General features: G+C 49.9%; 1 protein-coding gene across 15 annotated transcripts in view; it reads right to left on the bottom strand.

Annotated features, from left to right (window-relative positions):
* Positions 1–14,048, bottom strand: part of Plekha6 (pleckstrin homology domain containing A6) — a 139,339-nt gene that overhangs the window by 70,434 nt on the left and 54,857 nt on the right. Inside the window, exon 1 of one of the 15 annotated variants that reach the window (XM_050147630.1) lies at positions 4,096–4,117. The exons of the other annotated variants lie outside the window; for them this stretch is intronic. The gene's annotated coding sequence lies outside the window, so the exon portion shown is untranslated. Of the gene's footprint in view, positions 1–4,095; positions 4,118–14,048 lie in introns of those variants that run through there. 15 annotated transcript variants of the gene reach the window in all.

Genomic DNA, 14,048 nt, shown 5'->3' on the forward strand with positions numbered 1-14,048 from the left:
GCTCTTGGATCCCTTCCCATTTTGGGCACCCCCCACTTCAGCTACCTGGAGTGGAGCCCACAGTGTCTGCCAGAAGCTCCAGGTTTAGGCTTTACCATATCAGCATTCCAGACACCTCGTGGAGCAGGGACTCTCTGGCACCTGGATCAGAGCCCTGTGTACCTCAGATAAGCATGCCATACTTCTCTGTGCCCCAGAAAGACTTATGGTCTACTATGTACTCCCCCTGCATAATTCAGAAACTTTAACTTCTTTTTTGGACTAGAAGAACCTGATCTTGTAAGTCTGAAAAAGGGCCCGAGGATGCACCTCAAAGAAGAGCACTGGTTCAATTTCCAGGAACCAAGTTGATCTTCCCCAACACTTCTGTTCCTACAAGTCTACACACATGCCCAGAGCGACCACAAGCCTGAGTTTCTGGTAGCTGGGGACCTGCCTGGGGAACCCCACATATTTGTTGGAATTCCAGGCCTAAATCCTTAGAAGGCAGACAATTCAGACCTTCTAAGGCCTCTGGGAGCCTCCAGTTTGGAAGAGTTTCAGTCTATAGTCAAGAGCTCAAGATAAGCTGAGAGTTCAGCACTAGGAATTGAGCTTTGTAAAAGTCCTTTTCCCGGCCACCTAGAGAGATGCTTCTAAATAGTTAGTTGATGCTGGCTGGGTACCAAGACCCAGGGTGCAAAACAGACCTAATGCTGCTCCCCAAATACAATCCACAGATCGCGTCTGTGGTTCCCAAGGACAGATAACATCATCATGTCCACAAGGTAACTGTGTGGATTGGAGCTGGGAAAGGGAAGTCTCCATATGTGTCATTCAGGACACGGAAGAGGAAGCGAGAGCTGACCCTTGGCCAGAGGCCTTGCTCTGGAGAGGAGACCTCATTCAGCTTGGGAATGGGGAAGCCAAAACTCAGTTTGGAAGTCACTGGGCACGAGGGCCACAGGGGACTGGCCTAGGATCAGAGGCTGAGCCTGAGTGAGGGAGGCTACCTGACAGGGGCCTTATCAGAAGGTCTGCTTAGAGAAAATCCTGGAGGCAAAATTTTTGGATTTCATGGGCCAGTAAAACTTCAAAAACTGAAATTTGAGGAACCAACAGAAGATTGCCAACTTTCTGTTTCTGCCAAATAAGGAAACTGTAAAGCCCAACTACCATCTATTCTCACCATCCACCCATGGAAAGGCAGAAAGCTGTAACCTCAGACTATATGAACACATCCCCCATCACCAAGGGAAGTCCTTCACACAGAACACATTTTGCTTTAAAGTACATTCTCCTCATCTCGTCTTAACCGTCACAGACCAACACTTGAAAACTTAAGACTCAAGGGAAGATGACCCTTTCATGTCTGATTTTAACTTGAGCCTAAAAGTTAAGAAAAAGACTGTAAATGTTGGCGATTTAGACCTCCCTCTGTGCTTGATATGGGTGGGGGTGGAAACCACAAGAGTGCTAGCTTAGCCTCTGGGAAGACACATGCCAAATAAAGAGTACCAGAAAGGCTTTCATTATTTTATGAATTAATGTTCACTGAGTCTCCATCTCCATCCTGGGTCCCCATGTTTCTGTGAACCCCTGAATTTTATGGTCCTCTTGACTGTTGAAATAAGTGAAGACAGAAAGACCATTTGGCCCAGGTGAAGTATGAAATCCCTGAGAGATACAGTAGGCTGTGGGCGTGGCAGCGAGCGTCACATAGGCAAGGCACAGGCAGAAGATTCAGGGGAGGGGCTTTTCCACCCTACTAAGTAGCTTCTCGGTGTGACTGGGGGGTGAGGTGGGACGGGAGTGAGTAAACAGAGTGGGGCACATAGAGTATCACACTGTCTGTGTTGGGGGATATTCAATCACACTGGAAATGCAAGTTTGCATTTGCATTAATTAGGTCAGGAGGCGGAGCTAGCAGCTAGTTAACAGAAAGAATCAGAGCATCAGAATCAGGCAACTGGGAGAGACAGAGAAGTGCACCAGGAGTAGGAAGAGATGTGGAGGGCCAAGGCTTTTTTTTTGTTTGGGGGAGCAGAAAGATGCTCTCTTTCGGAGCCACCACAAGGACAGAGAGTTAGCTAGGTGCTGTTCAACATCTCTGAGCTAGCTGGTTTTCACTCCAGCCTTTGAATCTTGAGTTTTATATATAAATAGAACAACAGAGATTTGGTTAAAGTTATCTGTAATGAGAGATGGCTCAGCAGTTAAGAGCACCTGCAGCTCTCCCAAAGGTTCTGAGTTCAATTCACAACAACCACACGGTGGCTCACACCCATCTGTAACGAGATCTGGCGCCCTCTTTTTTTTTTTTTTTTTTTTTTTTTTTTTAGTTTTTCGAGACAGGGTTTCTCTGTAGCTTTGGAGCCTGTCCTGGCACTAGCTCTTGTCTGCCTCCCTTCTGCTGGGATTAAAGGCGTGCACCACCACCGCCCGGCTTTATTTATTTATTTATTTATTTATTTATTTATTATGGATACAATATTCTGTCTGTGTGTATGTCTGCAGGCCAGAAGAGGGCACCAGACCTTATTACAGATGGTTGTGAGCCACCATGTGGTTGCCGGGAATTGAACTCAGGACCTTGGAAGAGCAACCGGTGCTCTTAACCACTGAGCCATCTCTCCAGCCCTGGCGCCCTCTTGAGGAAGAGACCTGGTCAGTTTTCCTCATCAGCTTAGATCATGAAACCCAATATGGACAAGTTCAACAGAACCTCCATATACGGGCTGTCTATGCCCCACACTAGCTAGGACAGCAGTATGGACACACAGTGCTGATACCCCACAGTGTTAGACACTACAGTGCTGTGGGTCTGAGCTGGAAGTCTGATACAGCCAACAATTGTTACTGCTACCTATGGGCCCAACCATACACAGCAGCTTCTACACAGCAGTCAACAAGGGAAATTCTGTTTGGAAGAAGCTGGTGACACAAATAAGAAGCATTTTCTTTAAATTCCCATAGCTTCAAAAATAACCGCAGCATACAAACAAACCGCTAATTACAGTACTAACGAAGGTCGGCGTGCCTGCCCTAGCCTATCCCCACCCCGGTTCAATGGCACTGAGTTCCTGCATTCAAAATGCTTTTGCCAACTCCACACTGCCTATCACACAGCCGTTTCCTCAAAGGCAGCAGGCAACCCTGCTTTTCACTTCCAGGTTACGTCTGCACAGGGAGCAGAGATCTCCTGGGTGCTCGCAGCTTTAGAACAGCAGAGTTTGGGGTTCCTCTGCACCCTCTCCTAGTCCCTTCCAACCATTCCAGGTCTGTCTCTAGCTCTTGTAATACATACCTCGTCATTTTCCCAAATCTGCTTTTCAAATCACACTTTGAGGTTCTTGCTGTACCCCACTCATCCTAGCCCACCCACCATCCCAACCAGAACCTTGCTACATCCTTCCTCCCCGCACGCGCCGCCCACAAGATCAGTCACTGCTCAAATGGGCCTCAGCCATGAATTAAAGCTGCCTGTCCATCGGCAGCTGTACCAGGTGCTTTGCCAAGCTCTGCCCCTTGCAGCTAATCACACACAAACCCAGAGCAGCATTCAAACAGCCTCACCCTCTGCCGCTAATCACCATCCTGTCCAAATATCTGTATCCAGGCACTATGCCAGCCCCACCCACCTAAGGCATTGGCCTCCCTCCTGCCCTGCGTTGAGAAGAAAGTGCTCCTGGCATTTGTCTGTCATTGCTCTGACTCCTCCAGTGGGTTCAAAGTAAGTGTACATGGAGATCATGCCGGAAGCCACACCGGTTAGTTAACTGCACCAGAGGGGAACCAAGTGCCAGCCGCACTAAAGCTCACCCAGGGCCCCGCCTCTGTAAGGGTCCTCTGTGATCCCTATTCCAGCTACAGAAATAGTCCTATTTCATTCCAGAAATTAGACATCTCCACAGAACACCCCAAGGAGAGGGGATCTAGGATTATATTTGTTCAGAGGGAAAGAGGGGACACCTTGAAAGAGAGAGGGGTGAAAGGAGACACACATCCTTGCTATGAACGGACACCCCCATGCTGTAATCCTCTCTCTGGTGTTCCCTGAACGATGTGGTTAACCCCAGTCCTTCCTAGCTGAGACCCCAAGATCCCTAATATTACCTTGCATGTGGAGATTCAGAACCCAGCTGAGAGACGCAGAGCACTGACTGAGGAGAGAAGTGCCCGTGGTGGCAGCGAGGACAGCTGCCTTGGCTTCAGCTCCCACAGAGAAGGAGCCCTGGAATGAAGTTTCCCCAGCCTCTATGCAAGACTCTCGCATCAGCTTGCTCTCTCTCCCTCCGCTCCAGTGCTAACAAGAGAGATGCTGGTTAAAAACCTGGGAGAAAGTCTCCCGAAAAAGTGGTGTTTGGAATCCGAAGCTTCAGGTTGGCCAGGCGCGACATCACCGAGCCCGCCTCTGCTCCTCAGCCTGCTGCCTACTGCCGCCTTCTGGCGCTTCTGGCTTGCTCCTGCCTACCAGACAACCCTTAGCCACAGCAGCTCCTGGAAGGGAGCTGAGCCAGCACAGGGAGAGAGCCCTATCAGGCACTGCCTGCTGCTCTCCCAGCCCAGGTCCCCCCAGCAGCTCAGTACCCGCCAAGTACCAAAGTGGCCACAGACACAATGGTGCTGGCCAAACTCCCAGCTTAGGAGCCGAGTTTGGGAGACTTTATTTTGCATTGAGGAAGGATGTTCTTTTACGGATCTGGTTCTAGATGAGGGTCTGACATACAGAAATTTGTAAACACACTGCTCTCCTTTCCTTTTCTGGCGTGTTGCACAGCACCCTCAGAGGGCCACCCCCTTCTCTTATGTTTACACACAGAACACACCCAGGCCATGTGAGAACAGCAAAAGACGGTAGCAGTCATGCTGAGAAATGTGGAATCAGAAATGAAAAGGCCGGGCAAAGCTGGGAAGGACCTGCCAGTCCAACTTGGCACTCCGGGCCGGCAGAATGGAAAGAGAAGCCTTTAAAGCCAGACACTCTACTCGCTGGTTTGGGGAAGTGGTCCCTTGACTTCTCTCAGTCTGAATTTCTTCATCTGTAAAATGATGTCAATGATGCCACCTCACAGGGACAGTTCATCAAGAGAGCATGTTTCAGGCAAGAGGAGAACGTCAGACACTCGGTAGATATCCGGGGGTCCCTCTCCATTGCAGCTCCACACTTGGCTTTTTTGGCTTTCTTCTGACTCAAGAAGAGACCATCAGTTGCCTCGCTACTTTCTGTTCCTTCAAGGGTTGGAGTCATGTTTCTCCATCCGCCTTCTGACAGTCGGCCTGGGGACGGCAGTCACAGTGCAACACTTCATTTCTGCTGGGGGAAATCTAGGATCTGCAGGCCAAGGTCACAGGCTCACATTGCAGCTCTCCCCGCAGCTGTCTCTCACATCTCCATCTTCAGGCTCCAAGCTTGGTCTTCAGGGGCCCAACTTCCTACCGAGCACTGGGGCGTTCACCTTAAACTAGACACTTTTAAAGCCAAAGGAAGCTAGCTTGACCATCCTCCGACAACACTATAGAGTTCATATGGCATGGTCCCCAAGAAACAGTGAGCAAAGGCAGAAGGAATTTAGTATTCTACTATTTGAAATAAACAACGGGGGCGGAGGGGGGGGGGAAATGACTGGATAGTCCAGGGGCTTGTGCACACTAAATAAATACCCTACCAATGAGCTTCATCCCCAGAAGAGGGCTAAAAGTGGTTTATAACTACCAATATGATTGAACTGGCCTAGAGCCGAAGTCAACAGATGTGTTAGAAAAAAGGTTGGAGAACCGATGTCGCACTCCGGGCCAGTGTCTCTTACACCTGATCAGCTCTCCCAATGTGCAAGAGCAGCCAGAGGGACAGAAATGGGACAGTGTGGGTGTGTCAGCCAAACTCTCCTTCTGCTCACTAAGGTCTGAATTCATACAGCTTTTATGTATAGAGGACCGGGGTTCAGTTCTCAGCTCCCACGGAGCTGCTAAGGAAACAATATTCTGATTTTGGTGTTTTTCCAGGTATTTAAAACATAAACACCACTCTTAGCTTGCAGGTGATCCAAAATGAGGTAGTAGGCTGCATTTGGCTCACAGTCATACTTGACTGACCTGCTCCACAACTTAGTGTGTATTAGGAAGGACACAGCAGGCACAGGTGATGGTGACCATCTCTAAGAAGGGTGCTGGGGCAGATCTGAGATAAACAGAAGAGAGGCTTGTATGGGTTAATCGTCCTTGTTTTTTCTGATATAAGGTCTAGGTAGTATTAGATGACCTGGAACTTGATCTACAGACCAAGCTCATCACCAACTCACAGAGATCCTCCTGCTTCTGCCCCCCAAGATCTGGGATTAAAGGCCTGCACAGTGAAATACTTTTCTGAACCATCTGTGAGCACTGTAACCAACATGGTAGAAACAGTCATCAGTGGGTTCCCTATTTTCTCCCTTCCCTCCACGTTGATGTCTTTGTAGCCAAATGTACTTACAACTGCCAGCTCAATTTGGCTTACTCCCTCTTTAGCCTCTCACCCCAACTGCAATCAAGTCGAGAACCATGGCCCTGACCCACTGGCGCTGCAACTCCCCGTACTGTCCACACCTTCCTGAGCTCATTCAGCCGTTCTCATACAGCCCACGTGGACTTTTTTCTTTTCTTGTTTGAGACAGGGTTTCTCATTGGCCTGGAGCTCGCCTATTAGGCCAGGCTGGCTGGTCAGACAGGGAGCCATAGGGATCTCCCTATCTGTACTTCCCACAGCAGAGATGACAAGTGTGTAAGGCCACGAGCAGCAAGCTTTTCTCAGCAAGCTTTTCTCCCATGTGAAGATCATTGACCAAAGAGAAATTAAAAGGCTGGCAGTGTAGCTCAGCAAGGAGCGTGTTAGCACACGCCCTGGGTTCAGTCCCTGGCACTGCATAAACAGGGCGTGATAGCACCCACTGGTAAGCCTCGCACACACGAGATAGTAGCAAGTAGATCAGAAATGAGAAGCCAGCTATGTAGTGAGCTTAAAGCCAACCCCAGGCTGCATGAGATGCAGGGGAGGGACCTGAAGCATCTTAAGGAATGGAATTCTTTTGCAACACCTTGCCTTCCTTCTGGGCTCCTACACTTGCACATAGTATGAATGCAGAGTTGCTTGGTCTCCATCTCCCATTCTGCTGGAGACAGGAATACAGGGCAAAGACCCACTTAGAAGGGGCCTGTGAGATGACTCAGTGGGAAAATATGGCACCCAAAGCTCAGTGATCTGTGTTTGATCCCTGGAATCTCTATGGTGGAAGAAGAGAACAAGCTCCCAAAAGTTTTCCTCTGATCCACACACATGCACTGTGGGGCGTGTGCATGCATGCATATACACAAAATAAATAAATATGCTTAATGAAAAGATCCATGTAGGAGAAAAAGTGGTTCTGAGTCACAAGGCCAAACAGGGCCACACAAAAGCCAACATCACACACACACACACACAAAGTTGGGAAAAGAAAGATGTCAGAGTTGAGGAGAGAGGTCTGAGTTGAAATTGGACCCAACAAAACAGAGCTGTGCTTCTGGACTTTACAAGTGAGAACTCCCGTCCTCAGAAGTGGGGAGTTTGAGTGACCCCAGAATTGCAAGGCAGGAAAAACAGAGCAATGACAGTTCGCCTGCCCCAGGAATGAAATACAGGACAGCAGGCTCACAGCTTTGGGATGCAACGTTGCCTGTGACTGGAGAGCGTGGCCACACGCTCTTTTGCTTCTAGTCCGGGAACCAAGCAGTGAGACATCCTGAGTTTGGAAGCAAAAGCTTGACGAAAACTGCCGAATTAGAGCGAGAGCTCTCAAGTGTTCTTTCTAACACGTCCGAAGGGTGCTTAAATACAGAGTCGTTGTGTCATGGGAGCTGAGAACAGCCTTGCTCAGAAGCGTGGAGTGGAGTGTGTACTGGAGTGTGTATGGAGATGCCAGGTGGGAACTGAGATTTCCGGGCTCTGCTGGCCAGCCAGCATAACCCAAATAACAAGTCCCAACTTCACTGAAAAGCCCAGCCTCAATGGTGGTGATGATGATGGTGGTGTAGAGAAGTTCCTGAAAAGTACATAGGACAATGACCTCTGCCCCACATGCACTCACACAAGTGATCACACCTGCATACACACTTGCACATATACATCCAACACACACACACACACACACACACATATTTAACTGAATAAAACTGAATATTATTCCTTTTCCTGCTTCCCAACATAAAGGCACTCAGGCTACGATGTAAACAGAATTGCTTGTTTCCTTATCTACCTCCCTCCCTTCATTTGCCCCCATCCCCACCCCATGACAGGGCTCACAACATGGAAGAGAGGAACAGCACACAGGCCCTTGCCAGGTTCTGCCCTCCAGAGGCATCCATTCCTCCTGGCTTGGAGAAAACAGATCAAAACAACATCTAAACCCAAGATGCAAGCCTCTCAGACACCAGAGGAGGAGCAGCAAGACCCGTCCCTGGTTGGGACATGGCCTTCAGCTTTGCAGGAGCCTGGCTGAAGGGCGCCTAGCAGGCTGCAGCACTCGGGAGTCCATGAGGCATGCCCCTGCCTGAGCAGCACAAATGCAACTTTTACCTGCGTTTGGGCAAGTTCTCTGCATTTGACTGGCTCAGCCAAGAGGCTGGGAAGCAGGACTGGGAATCTTTTGTCCGAAATCCCATATGTCTCAACCCTAGGCAAATGGGCTGGAGAGTACTTGGGTAGGGTGCAGCCAGCCCCCAGGCATGAGCAGCAAATCACCAGCCACCAGCAGGTGGCCTCACCCTGTCTAAGGAGATCAGAAACATTTGCAAACAGAAACCTTATTTCCCAACTCAGTTCGATGCTCCCGACTGGGCAACCGGAGCTCTAGGTCTCTATGCTGTAGGGTGGTTAGGATTCCCATGAGCTCTCTCTCCCTCCACACTGCCTTGCCAGGTGCTGGGAGACATTGGTGGCCCCTATCATGGTGCACCACTCTTGAGACCCAGCACTTTCCAGTCCCCTGGCTCAGGGACTCTGGACACTGGGATGCCAATTTCTCAAGAGAGGAGCCCTTAGCCCGGGGTTTGGAGTGCACACGGGAAGTTACACTGAAGACAGAAGTAAGAGAAGCCTCCCCTTCTCCCTTTCCCTCAGCAACAAGAGGGCTGAAGGACCACAGAAATCACCATTGCTCTGCCAGCATGACGCTCACTCTCCTCACTCTCGGGTGACTGACTGTCCTAGAGAGCTCACCTCCACGACCCACACTTTATCTGTGATCTTCTGGGCGTTGTGGTCATTAGCAGGGAGAACTATGTGGGTGTCTAATTAAGCAATCAACAACAAAGGCAGAAACCCATTCAAGCTGCCTGCTGACAGCCACCCAGGAGCCTCTCACAGACAGCTCTCTCTCTCCCCCAGCTTCCTGGAAAGGTCCCTGTTGTTTGCCTGACTAAAGAGAAGCATTAGGAGCTGCTCTTTGCTATCTGCTGGCACTGGCTTCACACGCCTACAGGATGCAATTCCTGCAGATCGCAGTATTAATCAGGCGCCTTGAAATGCGGGTATGGTAGCCGCACTGGGTGGGCTAGTGAAGGAGCCCAGAGGGACAGTCTTCTGAGAATATGTTCCCTTGCCTGGCCTCTCTAGATGCTCCAGAGCCCTGTCTGGCCACTCTGGCATGTTGGGGTGAGGACACAGGAAGTGGGGTGTCCTCAAGGACACGAGGAGATGGCTGGAGCAGGCAGCAGTTATTCCTTCTTACTGAGCAGAACTTGCCTAACCTTGTCCCTGCTCTCTCTCTTTCGCTCTCTCTTTCTCTTTCTCTCTCTCTCTCTCTCTCTCTCTCTCTCTCTCTCTCTCTCTCTCTTCTTGAGACAGATTTCTCTGTATAGCCCTGGTTCCTAAAACTTGCTCTGTAGACCAGGCTGGCCTTGAACTCACAGAGATCTGCTGCCTGCCTCTGCCTCCCAAGTGCCGGGATTAAAGGTGTGCACCACCACTACCTGGCCTTATCTCTCTCTTTAAACAGAGTGGAGGGTGATGCTGATGGCAATAGACACAAGCATTGTGCACGCTGCTGAAGATGTTCTGCAGTTAGAAATGCCTTCATTATGCACAAAGTAGAGCAGGGAGGGAACCTGGGAGGCCACTGTGGGTCCCACAATGTATGTGACACACACAAAACAGCTTTTGCTCAGTGATATCATCTCATGAATCAATGGGCCAATGCTGTCTGTGCACTCCCTCCCTACAGGAAGAATTTGCTCCCTCAGGAGCGGCTATAGCTCTGAGATATTCCCCAAATTTCTAAAACCTTGGACAGGGGAGAATGATGGGGAGACGGCCAGGTTGGCTTTCTTGACACAGAATGAAAAAGGTGAGTATTGGAGCCTTCCTGAACCCACAAGAAACCCACAGAGAACTAGGGAGATAGTGGTAGAAATATTAGCTGTAGGACACTCAGAACACGGACACAGGAGATGCTCAACCTGTGCCCAGTGTCAGCACAGGATGTTTGCAGTGGGGTTTTCTTTACATAACCCAGAGCTGGCTGAGCATCGGGGTTGAGCTGTCCCCTCCTCTCTATTCTAGGGATGGCAACTTAGCTAACTTGTTCCAGAAAGATGGGGGCATCTCTGGAAAGCCACCCTGTCCTGTTTTCCATCTTCTCTAGCCTGCCAGTCACTGCTTTGACCTTTGTGTGGACGGCTAGAACTGAAACCCATTCCCAGACACTGGGGAAGCTAAGACAGACACCAACCGCACTGACATTAACTCATGCTCCATCTGGGTGTGACGGGATACACCCGTGATGCCAGCACTTGAGGCTGATGTGGGAGAATGGAGAGCTCTAGGCTAGCCTGAACTACACAGTAAGACCCTGTCTCAGAAAACCAAGGTCTGGAGACATGGCGCAGTGGTGCTTTGCTTGCCCAGCATGGATGAGTTGCTAGATTCAATCTTCATCATCACACAACAGATAAACACTCATCCTTGGAAGAGTCAGCATAGGCTAAAATGTCACCACAAGTCAGAGGGCCAGAGGGAAGGCATGCTATTCTGGTTTTCCTGTCCCCAAGGGTGGAAACTGCTCTATTGATCTGGGGCAAAAGCACAGGGGCACCAAATGGTGACAAGACAAAAACAGAGAGAGGAAGACAGACAGACAGACAGACACACACACACACACACACAGAGGGAGAGAGAGAATGATCCTGTGACCCCCATCTCTCTCCCAAACAGTACCATTCATCAACAGTGGAAACCTGCTGCCCACAGAAGCCAAAGCATCAACCACAGACTTGAGTAAGACTCTTTCCAGCCTTGTGCAAAGTCACAGACATCTCTACACTGCTCTCCCTTAAATCTCTCTTTAGTGTCAAAGGAAAGCTTAATCTAAACATAAAGCCTGTGGCACCAGGGACAAGGTTCAGAGAGTAGCTCCAGAACCTTCCCAAGCAGTGGCCAGCCCCGACCTCCGCAGGGCAAGCAGTAAGGTGGTACCTCTCCTGCGAGTCTGCACAAACTGCCCACCCAGGAGTGAAATCCAGGCCTGGCTGACACTGGGCCCCCTCTGCCAGGTGAGTCTGTGCTCTTCAGACTCCTCCCATCCCACAGTCACCGAGAGCCTCTCCAGCTGCCCCAGCCCGACACCGCCACTAGATCGTCATTAAAGCCCACCGCTTCCTTCCCTCGGGGTCTCCTGTCTAAGGGCATCCTGTAGAACTCTAGAAAGAGACCTTCTGCGGTTGATAAGCAAGAATCAGCACATTTTCCTATTGTTTTGAGACAGGGTCTCACTATGCAGCTCTGGCTGTCCTGGAACTCGCTCTGTAGACCAGGCTGGCCTCAGACTCACAGAGATCCACCTGTATCTGCCTCCTGAGTGCTGGGATTAAAGTCATGAGCCACCACACCTGTCCTTTTTTTAAAATTTTTATATGTATGCTTATCCGTATGTATGTTTATCTGCCTGCATGTATGTCTGTGCATCACTTGTGTGCCTGGTACCTGCAGAGGTCAGGAAGGGTGTCGGAGTCCCTGCAGCTGCAGTCACATAGTTGTGAGCTGCCATGCCAGGGCCAGGACTTGAACTCTGGTCCTCTGGAAGAGAAACCAATGTTCTCAACTGCTGAGCCATCTCTCCAATCCTCCTCACACCGCTTCATTTAATTTAAAAGAAGAGATGGTAGAGAATCTGAGTGTGCCCTGGGCTTGGTTAAGAGGGAGGGCTATCTGTGACTTTTTAAGCACACACGGTGTTAATGGTAAAAACCACAGAGGGGTTGAAAAGAGGCTTGGCCAAGCACTGTACGGAAGCTTCTGGTAGTTCTCCACCTAGGACAGTCTGGACCTGTACAGGTGTGCCCGTTCAACCCTGATTACCAGGTGTGTTGCTCCATAACATGAACAGCCAATAGGAAGCCACGGTGTGGAAGGGTAGTGCTGCCTCTGCTGTCAGTTCCCCAGGCTTCCCAGGGATTTGTCCGCTGGCTTTAGAGCAAGGGGCTGAGGTGGCTAAGGAGCAGCGGCTACAGAGCGGGTGAGCATAGTGCCAAGGGCTTTCCAAATTCACTCATCTGATCCCCACACAAACATTTCCTATCCTGGCTTTACAAAAGATGAAACAGAAGCACAGAGAGGCTAAATTATTGCACAGAAGGGCCTGGATTTCAGCTCTGCCTCTCACATCTGGTTGCAACCATCAGGCTGCAGCTGGTTTTACTTTGCTACCAATTTCTCTTGAGCAAGAGAAAAGCAGGACCTAAGGCAAGGTCGCCTTGTCTGTGAGAGGGGCAGCGTCATGTGTCCTCACCTTAAAGGCAGGGAATGCGATGTTCTAATGGCAGGGACTCAGGAAATAGCACGTGCGCAGTTCTCATAGTCGGAGATAATGAACAGCTCAGAGCTGTAACCACAAAGTGCTCTGTTAATGACCTCAACTAGAGGCTAAACACTAAGGACGCAGGTCCCTTCTCCTCCTGTTCACCTTTCCACCATCCGGATACAAAGTTAGTCAAGACAGCTAACTTCTCCATGCCCAGACCACAAGGCTAGGACTCACAGGCCACTCTGACAGTGAGTGCTACTCATAGGAGAGGGGCTCCCAGTAGATGGAAAACTGAGTCAGCTCCCAGCTCCTGGCAGTCCCGGCCCTCTCAGGCCACCCCCACTTTCTCCCTACCCTGACAACTTCTAAGCTGTCCCGCCAGCATGAGGTCCTGAGTTCATCGCCACCCCCCACAGACCAAGCAGCATGTCAATGGAAGGGACAGAGGAGAGACAGCTGAAGCTGTAACATGTTGTCCCCTATCCCAGAGGGCAACACTGGGAACTGAAGGAGCAGATGTCCATCCTGCTCACTGTAAGGACCGTTCAGTCATCTCCTTCCAGAGGACAGCAGCTAACACCGCCCTGAGGGACAAACCCAGAAATCATTTGCTCTTACCCTGTCTGTGGTTGGCCTCAAACATCTATCTATCTATCTATCTATCTATCTATCTATCTATCTATCTATCTATCTATCTATCTTTCTTTCTTTCTTTCTTTCTTCCTTCCTTTTCTTTTCTTTCTTTTTTCTTTTTGTTTTATTTTTTTTTTTTTTGAGACTCGGTTTCTCTATGTAACAGCCTTAGCTATCCTAGAACTAGAGCTGTAGACCAGGTTGGCCTCAAACTCCCAGAGATCTGCCTGCCTCTGACTCCCGAGCGCTGGGATTAAAGGCGTGCACCACAACCACCAGGCTAAATGTTTTTTTCTTAGCAAATGGAGAAACTGAAGTCAAGTGAAGGGACTTCCTTACTGTCACCAACTATGAGATTTAAGTGGGAGGGAGCCCCATTCTGTCCCCTTACAAATCCTCATCCCCCACAAAGAAGGGTGAGGTCCCACTCTCTTCTGGTTTTTGTCACTCTTGCTCAGGACATTTCTGAGTGGCACTCGTCCTCCTGTAAGGCAACTGCCTGTATGTCACCTCCAGCAGAACTCTCGTGTGCCTCCAGCTGGCTGCGTCTCCCTCACCCCAGCATTCCTGGGGTCTGGCGTACAACTTTCTCAGAGCCCACTAGGGCTTCTCACGTAAGAG

Source organism: Alexandromys fortis, unplaced genomic scaffold, assembly GCF_014885135.2.
Source record: "Alexandromys fortis isolate MF-2015 unplaced genomic scaffold, M_Fortis_MF-2015_v1.1 scaffold_58, whole genome shotgun sequence".
Classification (NCBI taxonomy): Eukaryota; Metazoa; Chordata; class Mammalia; order Rodentia; family Cricetidae; genus Alexandromys; species Alexandromys fortis.